Genomic DNA, 19,154 nt, shown 5'->3' with positions numbered 1-19,154 from the left:
GGGAGCACCATGGCACCCACACAATATGCAAAAATCAAAATGTAATTAATTTTCTTTATTATTATCAAATTTACAGTTTCGCTGCATCAAAATGTTCCTCTTCTGTAGGCGACCAGAACTTTACTGCACAATACACGAAAAGTTTGTTTAATCAGCGGGAAAAACCTTGAAACCACGATCGGAAAGCTCACATTTTTTGACAATCAAAGTGCTTTCTGTGTTCATGCTACCATTTCCTTCCACCTGTTGAGCTTTACCAAAGTTTTTTTACGTTAGTTACATACGGTTCAACAATAAAAAAAGATAACATTATAAAGAATCCAAGTTGAGCAGTACTTTTTGAGATAAAGGGGTGGTCTAAATCACCCCGTATGTCCAACTCACCCCGTGTTGCCCTACGAGTAAAAATCAGATGAAATTTATTCAATGAAAGTATTCAAATGATTCTAAACGATTTTCTGTTCAATGTCCGTTGAACCTCGGGCGATCAACGGACGAGCATAAACATTAAAGTTTGACGCCTCTATATTACGAAGAAGACGAAGAAGAAAAAAGTACCATTTTCACTAGTTGCTATTCTACTTCCACGCGGATTGTTTGCGCATAAATCGTTCGCTCTAGAAATTAGCATGTATATGTGGTATGTTTGAATGGAGACTCATGAAAAAAAAACATTTTACTCATTATATTTTGTTTTGTTTGACATGTTTTTAACGTGTTTCCAAACGGAAGAAAGTTTGTTGTATATATCAATCGCGATAATTTACACATAAAAATGTTTCAAGTTTAACATTAGTAGTAATGTTCTACAGAAAACATTAAAAAGGCATGCGCAATGCACCATCAGTACAGTGCGTGCATTTATACTAAGGAGGCAATTTGTGTTATATGACAATTTTGTGTATTGTTCTTGCGAAAGCAAGCCGGTTGTTACGTTTATTACGAAAATATAGGGAATATGTAAATAAATATAATTTGTTTACTCAAAAAGCTAGAGAAGCAAACTAACCGGACTTTTTTTTTTTTTTTTTTCTTTCTTTATTAAAGAGATTTTCAGCCAAAGGCTGGTTCATCTCTAAACCGTAAATTTATCTATTTGTCTAAAGGCTATCTTTCTTCATAGGGGACAAGAAAGAAATCATTACACAAACGCGTTATGTTTGCTTCTCCTTTCTCCTGTTGTGCTAAGGTCAGGGTATAACCTCTGGAGTAAAATCTGAAGTAAATAGATATCATCACATGCCTTTATCAGGAGTATCAAATTTGAGAACACATGTATTGTTAACGTATTTAAATAAAAGCTTGTCTACGTCCAGAACTCAGAACTCAGGACTCACTTAGAGAAAGAAATTTTCAACGGTTCAATCAAACATCTTTAGCTGCTTCTACAAAATCACGCAAGCCATCGGCCCTTTTCAAGGTCGCCACAAATTTCTACTAAAAGTTAATTTTGACACCATAAAAGATTCCACTATCGGAAGAAATTGATGTGTTTCCATTATTGTGTCTATGTTTCTAAAATTAAAAGAAAAAACAATCATGCCAGAGGATCACACAATAAAATGTGTTCTTCTTCTTGGATGGCACTAACGTTCCCCGTGGAACTTTTGCCTTCTCAACGTAAGTTCAAGCACACAACAAAATGTGTTATGTCTACTTAAAACAAATACAAAAAAATGAAGCAGATAACACTACCGTGAAAGGACTAATCCCTATATTTAACTTAGTAACATGACAGAAGAAGGAGTCCCCTGATAAAATAGACAACGAAATACGTTTATAGTCGGATACAAACGGGCTTAGCACTACTCAAAACACGAAAGCAAATGGATGTACCTGTAATCGGCTCATTTTTTTATTTTTTTTTTTATCCCTTTTGTTTATTTTAGGCTCATTAACATTTTAGCTGTAACAGAGCCGAATTTCAATCGTGTACATGTCACATGTTTATCATATCTATAATTAGCACATTACACAGTTCCCATGTTTTCGGCGTTAGAGTATTCCCTTCTACACCATTGCATATGGTACACATTTATACAGTTGCCATATAGGCGTAAGAGTTTTCGTTCTGTTCTTCCATTATCCCAGTTAGACCGGACAGCGGAGACAGTTGATTGATCATTGTTGAGTTATTTATAGAACAGCAGCCCGATGTGTTTTGCTGAGCAGAGCAGTTGTATGGATGAATCGATCTTATTTTGACCGTGGATCGATCTCCATCGCTGATGATTATTGTTGCATGGACGTAGTTATTCTGTAACAACACAAAGATGGTCAATGAGGGCCCTGAGTTTTGAACTCACGATCGATCGCTTACTAAGCGAACGCGCAACCAATGTGGCTACGGAGACCCCCTGTAATCGGCTCATAGAATAAGTTTAAAAGTTTATCCGTTTACGCTACGTTTACGTTTGAGTGAACATTGAGACCGAACACTAAGTGTACTAACCAGAGAGATAACATGGATTAAAAATTTATGTTAAATCACTCACATCACTCGGGAACTGTACGGCCGATTCAAGGGGGGACCCCTTAAGGTCGGAAAATGGAAGGTCGGAAAATAATGAATTTTCGTGGATTTTTTTCGGATGTTACGAATAAAGTGAAGTGTTCGTGTATTTTGGTTATTGTTCAAGGTATATTTGAAGATGTATTTTCCATTTTTTGAGTGCACGAATGATGATTATGACGCTGTTGACAGCTGGATGCGTAGATGCTGTCTGAAAATCGGTACCTTGCTGGTGGTATCAGTTCTGTTGCAACGAGGTATCGTAGAACAAATTCCAATGCATATTTTGAAACGTTAGGACAATACCTAAAGCGTTACATAGGGATTTTTTCAAAAAATTGCCAAAACGGCGGCCATTTTTGTTAAAAATGAGATATTTTTCATGAAAAAAACTCGAAATAGCGATTTTTAGAAAATCGAAAAAATAGGATATCAAAAAACGGTTATGTAACGCATTAGAGAATTAATTTTTACATGCTGATAAAAAAAATTGAGCCAAATCGGTCGAGTAGATTCTGAGATATCGATAGCACTAGTTGAAATAACATGGTTTCGGGAAAAACGTGTGTTGAAATTTGTACAGCAATACTATATCCGTTGAGGTGACTTTATACTTTTGGCTGTAACTTTCCAACGAAATTAAATATCGAAGAATCCTTTCAGGACAACATTTATGAGGGCATACATAAAATGCAAAAAACAAAAATTCATTTTTTTCGTTTTTCCAGACCGGGGTCCCCCCTTAAACGAAATTTGGCTAGAATATGTAAAAATGTATTCTCCAAAGAGTAACGTAGTGTTTTTTTTAAATAGGAAAAACTTCCAAAATGGAAGTTGCGTTAGGGTCACCTTTTTTCCAAGTTGCGTTAGGGTCACCATGAAAAAACCGTTTTTCTTTTGCTCTAACTTTTATATTTCAAATTCTACATGCAAACTGTCTTCAAAAAACTTTTAGAGCTTACTAATACAAATATTTTGCGATGCAGAACTTGTCAGTATCTCAACTCCACTCAAACTTATTGATATTTCTTCCCAAAAAATACGCTCTCTTCATTTGTTTGTTATTCTTTCTGGGCCATACATAGGAAATTATTGTTGGCGGGATCTGAAAGAACAAATTTCACATATAATATGTGTTTTTCAAATCTATGTTATTTTTGTTATTTTTGAGTAAATGAAATTTGAAACCATGAGTTCTTGGGTGAAACCCCATCAATAACTTTGAACAGGATTAAGATATTGCATCGCAAATTGTTGGTCTTAATAAGGTCTACGGAGACAATTTATCGGTATAATTTTGAATATAAAAGTTAGAGTAAAGTTCATGGTTTGGTTAAATATAAAAGTTAGAGTTCTAATGGTTGTCATGGTTTGGTTGTTTTTCATGGTTTGAGCAGGATTATCAATATCTTAATCCTGCTCAAAGTTATTGATAGATTTTCACCCTAGAACTCGTGATTTCAATTTAAATTCACTCAAACAAAAAAAAATAACATAGCACATTATGTAGAGTTGAATATGCTCTTTCAGATGCCGTCAACAAACTTTGTTTATTCTTGCCCCAGAAAGAATGACAAACAAATGAAGAGAGCGTATTTTTTGGGAACAAATATCGATAACTTTGAGTGGAGTTGAGATATTGACAAAAAGAAAGTTTGCATGTAGAATTTAAAATATAAAAGTTAGGTCATACAAATGAAACACAAATTTCTGCATAACTTGAGAACTAATAAACCAAATGGAGCCAAATTTGGGATGTCAGGGTTTTCGGGTACAAGAAACGTTTCTATGATTGTATGACATCCATCCTTTCTCTGGAATGGAGAGGGGGTTCCATTAAAATAACACACATTCCAACCAAACATGACAATTGAAAATTTTCGGAAAACTCTGAAGAAAAATGGGAAAATTCGAAAAAATCAATTCGCATGTGTTCCACAATTTCAAACTGACAATTTGATGTTTGCGGTAATGAAATTGATCTTCGTTCGAAAGTGGAAATGGATTTAAATGTGATAAAACGCACTCCTATATCGTCTTCTATCTATATAAATTAAAATGAATCTCCGAATGTGTTGATAAGAGCAAAACTCGAGACAGGAATTGTCCGATTCGAGGCTGTCTTCATTCTATCATATTTTCTGTATCAAACATTTATTCCATGCAGTGCCACAAATTATCAAAATTTATTCACGAATGAAGGAATTAGATTTTTTCCAGTATCGGATGAATTCTCTTCTGTTGAAACTCAACACCATATCTGTCATAATGAGTATAACACAAGAGTCGGGACGCATGAGCTTCGTCTGGTATATTGATCGAAAACAGCATGAACGAATTTCGAAAAGCCTGCATTCAGGCACTTCCATTACTGTCAATAATTTCAGGTGATTATCACGAGCGTTAAGTTGATCTTCATCGCTTGTAGTGAATTTTTATTGAAAACGTGTCACCCATTGCACATATAAATGGTGGTGTATGTCATTTCCGGGCAATCGTGAGTAAATTCATAAAGCGTAGCAAGAGTTATTCTATACATTCTATTGCCGAACTCGCCAAAAACAAGAATTTTGTGTGATGGATTGCCATCCTTTACCATTAATCGATTTTACTCTCAATTGGTGACGTTGAATTTTATGCTTTGATTTTCACTAACACGCAATGATCTTCTTTTTAGACCTTACGAATACCATGACGAAAAGGAAGGAATGAAAAATGAACTTCATGGCAAGCTGATGTTGATGTTCATTCCACTGGGGTTCATTGACAGTGTTGTTTCATATTTATCGATTCTCGCTTGAGCAGTAGGTTATCAATACAAGGAAGGCAGCAATTCGCTGAATTTGAATGTCGTGAACGTGAATATTTTCAGCACTGATTCCATGTAACGGAGAAACATGTTATTTGCAAGTGGATGAAAAATCTTGCACGAGAATTGTGTCTGAAAATAATATGATATTATAATGTCGAGTTTTGATAGAAGTACTGAAATTTTATAGTAAAAAATAATTTGAAAGGGTAGATTAGAAGATCAATCAATGAACAGTTCTACGATTGGACCCATGAACGTGCGCTTAGTAAGAAAAAGTGGATGTGATAACGAAAAATAAATTTTGGGCGGGACGAAGTTTGCCGGGTCAGCTAGTTAAATAATAAAAGAACGTGTGTGTGTGTTGAAAATGTTAAAACTAAAGATTACTAGTCGAGCAATCGAAACAAGCAATAGATTATTCGTATGTTCCCTGTTGATAACCGTCGGACCAATCGTATAATGCTAAAATACAAAGACAACAAAGTTCTCAACTTATAATAATGGCGTTGTTTCGTCTAAAGCCATGCTAAGAAATATAACCTGCGGAGAAATAAAGTTGTTGACATGAAAGGGAGAAAACTTCGGAAAAAACGTAAGAACAGGGAGTTTCTCGTAATTAACAGAATACGAACGGAGAAACTCAACCCTCTGGAAGCCATTATATGCCACTGCTCAGATGCACCGAAGAAGTTTGCCAGCCATACAGTTCGGAACAATGCGAGAGGAACCGGGCTTTCTATAGCAAATCACACTGTTTGGTTTTCGAAGAGAAGAAAATGGTAAACCATTCTCAGATCGATGTGTCGAGATTAGCTTGATGAGCTTATTGGGATAATTAAGTAATGTTAGTACAAATCTTTTTTTTTTATATGATATGTATCGTAACACTTACAATTACCCGTCAATGGGAAAACTGACCACGATGAAGTCTACACTTAGCATACCTGATTGACCGTTGATCCTTTTTGTTTTGTAAAACTTGAAATGACAAGTATTATTGATGAGAACATTATTTCAACAATTTCAACAATGGCACGAAACATTCGAAAAACCAAAAAAAAACACTTGTTCATCTACTATAGAAACAGTTGTAAACCTATTCATTTATAACGTGTATTGGCCAATACCATTTAATGCATTATAGTGAATTACAATAGAAATACTCGGAAGCAGTTTTTTTTGCTAACGACTGTTCCTAAGGCATCGTGGGAAATTCGGAAAATACTCTGCATTGTAATTATTTGGAAGGCATATGTCTCCTCTTCCAAATGATAAACTAAACTTCCTGCATGTTGCTAAAAATACTAAACCGTTTCTGAACTGGCCCCACAATCCAACTCATACGTATATGTTAAGATGAATTTTAATTATCTTGTTCAACCGTGTGAGCGAAGATTTATTTGCACAACTTTGTATTCCGGTGTACGTTTCCCATGTGGGTATTGTGTTTTGGGAAATTGAAATACCCTCGTGGCTGAAAATAGTCAGCTGAATATTGCAATAATACAGTGGTGTCTGCTGCATTACATAGTATTTGTTTCCAATATATGAAATAAATCACCTTTTAATGTTTCTGCGACTCAAATTTATGTGTGTTGCTCCTTCTTCGAACTAATAAGTATTCACTTATCTTCTCCAATTCTTCGTATGCACACAATTTGTAATTTGGCGATATATACTATTCGCACGTTTTCCAAACTCTTTTTGCACTTCGATTGCGGTAACCATTCACTCCATAAACGTGAGGCAATCTCTATTTTTTTTAAACTTTTTATTCTTGGCGCAGACTCTGGTTTTCACTTACACCACTGCTACAGCTTTACACAAATCCACCCCAAATTATCCACGTAACACTTGAAGTAACTTCGCTAACTTCATAGAAACATTCGATTTCATTCAATCACCTGTCGTGACTCGTCGAAAGAACGAGGTGGGAGCGAAAAACTTCGAACACCAAAAACTACACACTGCAGCTCACCTGTCACCGGCGTCTTTCTCTATCTTGGCTTTATGATTACTTTTATTTCTATTATTATGATTATTTATTCATGGCCACTATGGAAACACCCACTCACTCACGCGCATACCCATGGGCATTTGGAAGCGTGGCCGAGGCGCGGAGGATATGAAAATCTTCACCTCCACCCCGTATGTTTGTGCTGCTGCTGCTGCTGCTGCTGACTTGGATCAATCACTCGCAGCATCCATGATAGCGGAAAATGAATTACACTCTCCGCTCCTGCGGGGCTTTCACGTTTCTTATTCGGGTGTGTGTATGTATGTGTGTGTACGTTTTTTCTTTCACCAGAGGTCAACCCTCGTTTCACTAAGTTTGATGATGCGGTTCAAATATTTACATATCGATACCCATATGCCTTCACTAATGAGTCAAATTTTGTTTTCACTTATTTTCCTGTCTTCTCCTGGGTCCTTCCTGCTCCCCGCAGGTGAAATTTGTTGTTTCTTCCCTCTCCCTTTTTTGTATAAGAAGAAAAACACAACGAACCGCAAGTGAACGTTACTGAAATCAAACTGAGCCAGTGGCAAAGGTTATGGCTGCCAGTGACGTTCGGATCCTTTTCTCAGCTGACGTGCACATTGGAGGCAAGCATGCTCACAGCTGAGTGATTTTATCCGACCGAAGCTGAGAGAGCAAACGAACACCTGGCGCTCTCCCGCAACCGGAGCACCGGTCTCGCACTCTGGGAAGAGAGCCTAGAATACGCTCAAACTAGCCGCCACCCATCATCATCCCGCTACAACCACAGCAAAATGCAGCTCGAAAAACTGCTCGATTGTTCGCCGTTGATCGATGTAAGATTTTCCATCGCTTTCCATCGAGTGTTTCTATGCCTGCTCCCGATTTTATTTATTTATCTAAATCTCTCAAATGGCCTCTCAGACGCTCTTGTTCCGAAAATTCAACTCACAGAAATAAACGCCCGACATCCAATAGAACATTTCCCACGGTGAGAGGATGACAGATTGTTAGTAAATATTTCGCAAGTACCTAACCGTGTGCGTTCGTTCAATCTGTTCAAATGGCTGTCCAGCGGCTAAGAGGGGGCGCATAGTAGATTCTGATTTTTCCTTGGTTCCTCCCCGGCGACGAAATGTAAGCAAACATTCACACACTGTGTAGAACCACATCGTTTCGCTGCTCGACTTCATTTTTTCTCTGTTGTTTATAATGATAAAATAAACAAATTTTCACGAAAGCGCACCCTTCAATAACTCCGGATTAACCGGTGGTCATTTGTTTTCCTTTCGCTCTGGTGAAGTGAAAATTTTCATTTAGAAGTAAACATATGCTTGGGGAGGCGTGTCAAGATGGGAATGCGGTTTCTACACACATAATCGTTTGGTTTGATTGTTTCATTAGAAGTCCGAGAGCTGACAGCGCTAGTTTCATTGAGTGAGTATGAAACTGCGGATAGACAATCAATCTCCCCATCAAACGATTGATGATGATAAACATTTACAAAAGATCAAAGCTTGAAGCAGGCAGTTTAATTTGATTGCACTTGTCTGGATTCGTTATGTATGATTGCGGAATGAAGTCGTTCCCTTTCGTTCTCACATTGATAGGTTTATATTTTAGAAAGCCTTCGGAATTCTGAGATATCACGATTATTCGGTGTTTTCAGCGATTCATTCTAGGGTTATACCAAACTTCTACCATTCTTAATTATGCTGCAATATCGATAAAAACAATTCCTGGTGAAAATTCAAGCAAAATCTTCCAAAATCACGATATTCACCCCACTGTACATAAAATAGTCACTTAAATTTCACTTTAACGTTGAAAGGTTACATTTTTGCTTGAAATAAGTCCTATTTTAAAACAAACAAAAAATCAAACTGTATATAATCGAGTCCAACATTGTATATAATCGAATAATATATAATCGAATCTGTATATAATCGAATCCGACCTGTACTTGTTAGGGTTTGACGTGGAACACCGACTCCGATGAGTATTATTCTTCTTATTGGACGACAATGAAGTTCCACGCCTAGTAACTAGAGAAAAATTGAAGGGTTGTATCCGAGACATGACCGCATAGTTCACGTAGGATTACGTTACAATATTTGTTGCATGTTGATTTTGACTGTCGTTAAACCAGGAGCGGGAGATGCGTGCCGCGTAAACCGCGTAAATTCCAAAATCCGCGTAAAAAAACCGCGATAATTCCAAAATCCGTGTAAAAATAAACCGGATAAATTTCAAAATCCGTATAAAAATCAAACAAACAATGAGTTATTAATTAAAAATGCAACCCATATTCTAACAATTTTTTTTTGTATGCTGCAATCTTGATATCTGTATCTTCTTTTTACTAATCAGTGATTCAATAAAAGGTTATTTCGTGAAAAGTTGAATTTGTACGCGGTTGATACGTGCTGCGTAAAAAACCGCATAAATTCCGAGATCCGCGTAAAAATTAACTGCGTAAATTCTAAAAATCGCGTAAAATAAAACCGCGCCAAAGGAGCTTCAGTGTACTTGATTGAGATGTGTATGTAAAATAACACGCATTGAATATATTTTGAGTGACAAGTTTGAGAACATACGTGTCCAGTGCAAGTCGGTAGAAATTTGTATGATGAAAAATCTCCCCGTCAGAGCGTAATTCAAACTATCAAACCTCGGCCTGTGTGTGGTGTGTGGTGTGTGTGACAACACACGGCTGAGGAAGCCACAATATGAAAAATTAGAAGCTCTTCTTTCAACCCTATTATAATATACTAAGGGGTTGTCCACATACCACGTGGACAGAAAAAGTACGATTTCAGACACACTGCGTCCCCCTCCGTGGACAAACATGGACATTTTCTATACACCACCCCCTGTTGTCCACGTGAACACTTCTCCGTTTCTTGGAAAAAAATGAACAGTTGAATAGCGCTTAAGGGGGTATTCTAGTGTAGAGACACGAATTTCGGACGTTTTTTCGAACTCCGTAAAAATAAAACAAAGAATATTTTTACTATACATTATATCATTATTCGTTTATCTATCTTTCAACAATAAAACAAAAATAGGACGGAAAAAAAATATTCATAATTAGAATAGTTACATGCTGGTGAAGTGAGGGTGTTCAAAAAAAAGTTGTGCCATGGCGTACACGATTCCAGTCCTTCTGGTTATCTGAAACAAAAAAAATCGAACAGATTCTGAATCAGTAAAGATGTCGCTATGGCATGAACCTCGGACAAGTCAAAAACATGGGTTTTAACAAAATGGCGGCCGTTTGAAAACAAAAATGCTGTTTAAAACGTTTTTTTTTTGCGTTTACCGATTTTTTAAAAATAGTAAAATTAAAAAGTTATAATTTTTTATTGGTTCATGCGATAGAGAGATGTATGCAGATTATTTTCATATAAATTTGACATAAATCGGTTCAGTAGAACTTGAGATATCGTGTACGCCAGTTAGAAAAAAACTAGTTCCGAGAGAAACGCGTTTGAAGTTCATTGTGATGGCCGTAACAGGTTAGATACCACATCACTAAGATGGCTCTAACTAGGTAAATAATAGGATTTTCGATAAGTCCTTTCTAGAGTATATTCTTGAATGCCTAAACTACAGAAATATGGTAAAAAAACAATTTCGATTTTTTCAGATTTCTAGACTAGAATACCCCCTTAAATTCAATTTTATGTTTGTTTCTATTTTCTATCCTTCTTTCCCACATTATAAAAATGTAAACTTAAGTAATAGTAGCGGTTTCTTCTCAATTCATTGAACAACTTTGGGCAAAACAACCCGCGAAGTTATTTGTATTGGTATTTGTTTTCTTCCAAATTCCATTTACGTTGTGATCACGTTATAATACATTCATGTTAAAGCAAAACATCACATGTCAATCTAATTTCGAACTGTTTCTTTCATAAACCGACGCAAGCTGGCTGAGCTGTTTGAGTTTTCAAGAAAATCAGACAATAAAATAAAGTGCTTCTTTATTGGAATTCAGTTACTGGAAATCATTGCAGAATACTGAATCTCGAAACAAGACAGCAGGAGTATGAAAATTGATATGCATATCATCCTGCTTTTGAGGATTTACAGATGCTGTGTTATATAGGTTTAACGAGTTCAACTCATCATCCTATCAAGACAAGTTTACTATTGCAAAATCTTTCCTCTTTTGAGCTTCACTAATAAGTTTCTTCTATCAATGAACTTGCTTCGTTCAACTTTATAAATGTTAGGAGTTGTCGAGATGCTTGGAATAATCATGCCGATTTTTAGGGGAAAAATCGAAACTAAAATATTTCAGACATACATACATTTATTCGATTCTATGTGCCCTGTTTTTTCACCAATCTTTCGTCATCCTTCGTGCAACTTGCGAAATCCATCATCGCAAAACATCTTTGTCTCCTCTTAAAAAAACTGGGCAATCCAATGTGTCGGAATTGTCGATCTTAAAAATTTAGCGGCCCGATCGAGTGATAATCAGAGGATGCAATATCTGATGCTAACTGAACTCCAAGAATGTTTGGTGGCCTATCAAAAAAACATAGAGTTTTCGCATTATTCTGGGAGAGGACGCCTTGGTTAATTGTGAACGTTTTTTCTAGGTCGCCGGTTTTGATTCGTTTAACTGCGATTAGTACTTGTTGGAATTCATTGATTGGTTTGGTTTAGTTTGGTTTGGTAGAAGCTCATAATGCAGAATTCCTCTCCCATCCCACTAGATACAAAAGAATGACATTCTACGAATGAAGGCCGGCATTGGAAATGTCTAATGATGGTTCATTTTGCCCACCTCAATGATTTGTCTTTCGCTCAACATTGATGTAATTTATATTTTTCTGCGCCTGTCACGAATTTCATCAAACTGCGAGCTTTCATTGCATTTACAAAGCGAGTCGTTGATGGAGATGCGAACCATTTTATGTTTTTCAGTCAAAAAAGGTTGAACTCATACATTAAAAAATATAGGGCCCTCTAGTCCAAAGCCACGAAAAAAATAAAAAACCACTATAATCAATAATTACGAAAATAAAACCCATTTTTTGAAAGTTCAATAGTTTTTCATAAAAGGCTAGCGCATTGACTTCAATTTGATATGTCGATCGATTCAGTGGTTCAAAAGTTATGAGTTTTTGAAAAAAAAGTTATTTTTGGGAAAAAGTGGAAAAAAAAGATTTTTCGGATCACCCTAAAATGGAAATGGGCGCCCTAATAAAAAAAAATACGGTTCTAATGTTTTAGAACAAAATTACCACTTTTGACGAACATCTGTCATGTAATGGCTGTTTATATATTTTTTAAATATTCATTAGTATCCAGTATGTTCCCAAAAGACGTAATTTAGCAGCAAAAAAATTCAACATGTCGAACACCGTTTTTCAGATTGTAGATGCTTCAACACTAATTTTACATATACTAACAAATAGTTTTTGTGATTATCATTTCAGTGACGTGTTTTTTTATAACTTGGCAATGATTCCAATGAGATTTGTGCTCCCGTGGCCGAGTGGTTAGTGTTACACATTATCATGCCGGAGGTTCGGGTTCGATAGCCGTTCTGGCCATTTTTCATCGAAAGAATTTGTCCCGACTTGCCATGTGCTCTTGCCACTCAGAATACTTTCGAGGCATGTTATTAGACATCAGCCATCTCAACTAAGTAGTAATAAAAATGACGCAAGTTGACGCCTACGTTGAGACGTTCCTCTGGGACCGTTAGTGCCATTCAAGAAGTCGAATGAGATTTTGCGCGATTTTTCGTTACCTTCGTTACCGTTACCTGGCAATCACCTACCACGAAACGAGCTACCTAAACTACCCGGTGACGAAAAAAAACGAAAAGGTTATTTATTTAACTTATTATTGATATTCATAAATATGAGTTGGGTCTGAACGTCACGATTTAGCTGGAAAACGGGTCAACGGATTAGAATAACTCTTTTTTGTTTTATGTGTTATGGGCTGCATCAAGATTTATATGCCAAAAAAGAAATACAAAATCAGTGGAAAAGTTGGAAAACAATAAAAAATCAGAACGTTATTTATTTTCCGAATTTTGTTCATCTGTATGGGTAGAATCATTTGGTGTCCGTTGTCACGATTTATCTCGAGAACGAAGCAAACAGGAGTCTTTCTTTTTGAATTCTCAGAGAAATCAGAGAGAAAAGAGGGAAATCTTCGCAGGGTGGTGGGATAACAATCTAAGAGATTCTTCCTAATACATCTAGCTATCTTTAAGTGGTCTCTATGGTCCTATATTTTACAATATTTATTTTTAGTTAGTAGTTAGAAGTAGAACAACGCTTACGATGCACAAGATTTTTTTCATTGTATTCACAGCACTTTGAGGAATAAAAATATAGGATATAGTAAAATTATACTGGTACATGGTTCGCCTTGGATGTTAGAACATAGAACTTATCTAACGCTATTTATAATTATTTATAGTTGACTGCAAATGTTGTATCCGATAATGTACACATTTACATGTTGATTGGCCAGTACCGGGTATATAAATAGTTGATACAAATTGGAATAGAAATAAAATGTTTCTCATTCTACTTCACATATTGACTTTGATTGAAATAAACAACGAATACTTTGAATTTCGAAGAAACATTTCTGTCAATCGAACGTCTAGAAACAGCAAATATAAAATTTCGAAATGTGAAGTTCAAACCCAGAATCGAAACCAACACGGTTTGCATGAACGAATCATGTGAGCTGACATCGTGTGTTATGCGGAAAATCAAGTATATAATATCAAACAACGCTCGAAACCGTCAAAACTCACTCGAATCAAATTTCAAATGGCAGCCGTACTCTGAAGCGAACTATAGTAGCTGAACGCCATCAGTCCACGGACAGAGGAATACCTTGAGAACAAACATTACCCATTATTACACATCTGATATGGAAAGGGAGAAAACAAACAACTGTAAAACATGCACATGTAGCTTAGAAGGTTGATTAAATTCAAACTCATAGAAATAAAAATAAAATTTAGATTACTCATCAGGCCTAACGCAGTGATTTGCAACCTTCCGTCACATTCCTTATGGTAATGATGATGGTTACGAATAAATGATTTAAACATTCCAAACCCACCCTCCACTATCTCGTGTGCCAGACCGGAACTCAGTCATCCATTACCAGTGTCCGGTTTAAATCCAACAAAACATCGATTTATTTATTCTGACCCGACTAGCCACGCTCGTGCAAGGTGCAAATCCTCTGGGCTTTCTGCAGAAGATTTCCTTGCGGCGGCTCACAACAATGCTGTCCCAAAACTTACTCGGGCGAGGCATAAATTACACCTATGTCAAATGGAAGAGGGAGCTTCACCGTACCACAAACCGGTCGTCGGACGTCACGACTGTGTATCCATCTACTATCGAACCTTAGAGGTTGTGGGTGCCACTTTCCGGAAACGGAGTTTCTTCGAGCACATTGTTATTGATTGCCTGTGGGATACCGAAGAAGAATGGAGAATTTGATGGGTGGTTTTTTATTCACTCACTGAATCAAACCAAGCGCAACGAAGGACACGGAAAAATTTACCTTTGGAAAAGTTTCACTAAATTTGGCGACATTTCATCACGAAATTCCCGAGTTTTCTCATGAGCAGCAGATACACCGAACAGTTTTTGTTTCCGTCGCAAGCATTCGCCGAAATGCAGTTTGAAGAATCTCTTGTACAACTCCCACACCACATTGATCCGGGTGGAGTGAAATTCCGCCAAAGTCCACCTGAGCCACTTGCCACCGATGGGGGTGGAGGCGATTCTTCCACCTCACCCTCTCATTGGACCAATAACTAGTGCACTAGAACAGATCCGGGAAGAACGATGAGAGGGATTTGCTGCATTCCATCCACTCGCTCCACCGCCGCCCATTCACTGTTCCATTCGACTTTCAGTTTGAAATATTTATTGTCTGATTGATTTATGCTCGTTGCAATCAACCCATTTCACTGAGCGAACCCAATCCCTGTTAAGGTACTTCTTACTCCATTCGTTTTCAGGATTCTGAGAAATCGTTGAATCCGGAATACGTCCAGCGATTGTGCCAGTAATTTTAAATCCTTTATCGAGTGACGATAGGGGAAACTTTACTAGTTTTGCAATTAGATTCCGCTGGTAGTTTATGCATTTCACGTGATTACGAACGAAACAATAGATATAAAACAGCAATTATTCAGGATGGGTTACAGCCTTCAATTAACTTCTGCTGTGGCAATTGGTTGTGGTTTGCAATCGCGGTTTTAGCTACGAGTAAACACAGAGTTTACAAGTTGGAAGTTAGTTACCATATAAATTGTGCTGTGGAACTCGAGTCCAACATCAATTTTCTGTTAAAAGAAGGTCTTCGTAGCCAAATGGTTGAGAATGATTATGAAATGGTTATGACTTGATTTTTAAGCAATATTTCGAAAACTCATGCAACGTTCATTCTATTTCACATTCTTACATAATGCGTTTCATTAAAGCTTCAATGGTGTTTTGAAATTCATTGCAATTAATGCAAAAATATATGACATTACTGTAGGTTAAATACGAAAAAATCAGCACATTCTTTGTATGTGTTGATGTTTTTTGTGTTCAATCTGCAATTTTCATTTTATGACTAAAACTGGTCTAAATTTCACCGAGTGTATTGTCACGATAGACAAATAAATTATAGGGTGTTGTGTTCAAAATACCACCGTTTTGTTGACGTAGGACTACTCAATTATTTTTTTTCCAATTCGTTTGTTTGTCACTGCGGACATTATTTTAGAATATTGAAGGCTCTATGAATTGCGTAGTTTTGTTAGAGCAGTTGAAGATGGTTGATTTCCTTTACTCCCTCACTTACTTACTTTCCGGTTTTCAAAAAACTTGAACTACGACGGCTCTGCGACACTAGTAAATGAAGTCAGATTGAGCTGATATTTTGCATAGGGTAGTATTCCGTGAAAATCTACATTTTCAATCAAGTCCTGTTTGAAAATTCGAAATGGTCATTTTCATTGGCACTAATGTACAGTGCTGACGTCTGTTGGTGACATTCGAGTTTGGAACCCAAACTATTCTCTATCAGATTAGAAAACCAAGAGACAGTTTTCAAATGTTAAAATTTTAATTGAAAATTAAAATAGCATGAAAAAACATGCTATTTTTTTACTTGAAACATGACGTGCTGACCCTCCCTTGACCGCTCATCGATACATTTACTGATATTTTTTACTAAAACTCCTCGTTATAATATAAAAACATTATCAAACACATTTTTCATATAACATTTTTTCACAATTTGCAATTACTTTTTACGCAGAATACCGATATTCAAACTTCATTCATAATTTTTATTCAAAAATTGTGTTCATTCTACCTGAAATTCCATCATTGTCATTGTAGCTTTTATTTTATATATATAACTCATTTATTTGTACAGGCTCGGTTACATAGGTATAAAGGAGCCAAATTCTATAAGGTACACCGGGGAAAGTTGAAACAGAAGCCACAACTTTTATTAAAAATGATGGATTGACGAGATAACAATATATACGGTAAACATTATCTTTCAACCAACCTTATGACAGCCATAACCAGAATATTTGAATGCCTTAACACAATCTGCGCCTTTGTTTATTTTTCCTCGTTCCGTGAAACCAAAGCAAACATTTTTGCGCATTGACTCAACCGGTCCGAAAACACTGATTTTTTCAAAAATATCGTCAGAATTGCGCGTCAGGTAATCAAATAGGGATAATCAAGTGAAGTGGTGTGAAAAACTAAACTAAAAAATCTTTTTCCGTACAGCTCTTAGCATTTCAACTCACTCCATGTTTTTTTTTCAACTCTGGGATAAGTTGAAACCAGTGAAAATCGACAATTGTTTGAACATTGCTGCAGATGCCGGACGTTATTTGTCGGTGATTGCTGTATGAATAAATGATGGTAAATTAAAAAAATAAGAATCATCCATATTTCATTTCTCAGAATGTTCAACGTAATTTATGAATACACAGATATGATACAAGTAAAATTGGCTAATTTCGCAACTATGGGTCGTTCAAACATTACGTAATGAAATTTGTTTACTGTTGTATCAAAGTGACTTTAGTCTTTGGGTGGTTCATCACTAGGAGCAACGGATTAGTTCCGATGGAAGAATGTTGGGAGTGAGAATTTAACTCGTGACCATTAGCGTGAGAGGTACGGATGTTAACCACTACGCCAGATCGCCTCCGCGTCCAAAATAGTATTCTTGATGTAATTGTTTCGTATATTAATTCCTAGTATGTAGTGTAGTGTAGGAACCGGTTACTTGCGGACGACTAGAGGATACTAGGGAGACATTTTGGTGACATCTGGGAGAGGAAGGGACATAAGGAGGTTTGGATAATACAGATGATTAAACACAGAGATCGAAAGTTTTGAGGAAAAGATAGATTTAGGACATCTAACCGAGCCAACACATCTCGCACCGGCACATTGGGTTATTTTCCTCGAACCCGAAGAGAGTTTTCTAAACTCGATCTAGCTACAAGATACATCTCGCACGACAAAACAACATGCTCGATATCGTGATAAACTTGACCACAAACGCAGAGGTTGTTGCTGACAAGATTTATATTAAATAACAGCGCGTCTAACGAACAGTGATTGGACATGAGTCGGGAGAAGGTACGAATAAAGTACCGACTCAAGTCCAGACTTTTGAACCACGGTTTGATGCTAATCTTAGGGATAATCGAGTGAAACCACCGGCCCAATTCATCTTTGTTTCATTTGCGTTGCCAGTTAGCGATGGTATTTTTAGGAACTAAAAAAATCATTGAAGGCGATTTGACGTCTATTTTATTTGTCGAATGTATATCAACGATTCGTTTTACTGTAACGATGGCTTCTCGGTATCTTCTCAGGTTCTCCGCGGTTTGCTTATATCGCCAATGATTTAAATATGTTGAAAATTAGAATGCACGCAACACGATTATACATGAAAAATATGTTGTTTTTTTTTCAAATATCCGGTATCCGGCCGGATGGTTACCGGACATCCGTTTCATCTCTATTATATACTATAAAAAAAGACAATAAATTAGAAATATTTTTTAAATATCTCGAGAATGGCTGCATTTAGAAGAAGATTGAAAAAGAGCTTTTTAGTTTTAAAATCGCATCAAAGTTCATAATTTGTGGATAAAAATGATTGTTAACAAACAAAAATTGTAAGTTTCGAAAATTCATAAAAATTCGATGTATTAAATTTTCAACATTACTTCTATTTTATATTAAAAACTGAAAAAAATAAAAAAAATACATACACAAATTCTAAAAAATTGACTCAATGCTAATGCTAATGCTAATGCTAATATATAAATTTAAAAAAAATTGAAAAAGACAATAAATTAGAAATGTTTTTTCAAATATCTCGAGAATGGCTGCACTTAGAAGGAGATTGTTGAGGAGCTTTTTTATTTTTAATCACATCAGGGTTCATAATTTGTGGCTTAAAATGATTGTTAACATACCAAAATTAGAAGTTTCGAAAATTCATAAAAATTCGATGTTCCATAAAGTTCGTCAAAAATAATTTTATCATCTTGTACCCACTTTTTAAATTTTCTACATGACTTCTATTTTATATGAAAAAATTAAAAAAATAAAAATATATATTTTAGACAATGCAAATTAAACTTTGTTTTGTAAATTAAAAAATGTACTATTTTTTTTCTCAGTGTATATTTTTTCACGTTTGGACTCATAGTTTTTGTGATATAAATTATCAAAGATTTCTCTTACTAAAATCGATACGCCCTTTTCAAAAGATACACTTGAGTCAAAAGATTCCCAAATGCA

The 19,154-nt window shown here is 36.1% G+C and overlaps 2 protein-coding genes across 6 annotated transcripts in view; one reads left to right on the top strand and one right to left on the bottom strand.

Moving 5' to 3' along the window:
* Positions 1-7,867, bottom strand: part of LOC129776180 (uncharacterized) — a 338,043-nt gene extending 330,176 nt beyond the window's left edge. For 4 of the 5 annotated variants that reach the window (XM_055781654.1, XM_055781658.1, XM_055781652.1 and 1 more), the window contains exon 1: positions 6,886-7,866. The gene's annotated coding sequence lies outside the window, so the exon portion shown is untranslated. Of the gene's footprint in view, positions 1-6,885 lie in introns of all 5 variants that reach the window. The other variant, XM_055781657.1, reaches the window with a different exon arrangement.
* The window catches only part of LOC129776181 (uncharacterized), a 445,403-nt gene that overhangs the window by 349,893 nt on the left and 76,356 nt on the right, over positions 1-19,154 (top strand). The window lies entirely within an intron of this gene.

The sequence above is a fragment of the Toxorhynchites rutilus genome, chromosome 3 (assembly GCF_029784135.1).
Source record: "Toxorhynchites rutilus septentrionalis strain SRP chromosome 3, ASM2978413v1, whole genome shotgun sequence".
Taxonomy (NCBI): Eukaryota; Metazoa; Arthropoda; class Insecta; order Diptera; family Culicidae; genus Toxorhynchites; species Toxorhynchites rutilus.
Note: the sequence above shows the minus strand (reverse complement) of the source record. Positions and strands in the feature narration are given on the sequence as shown.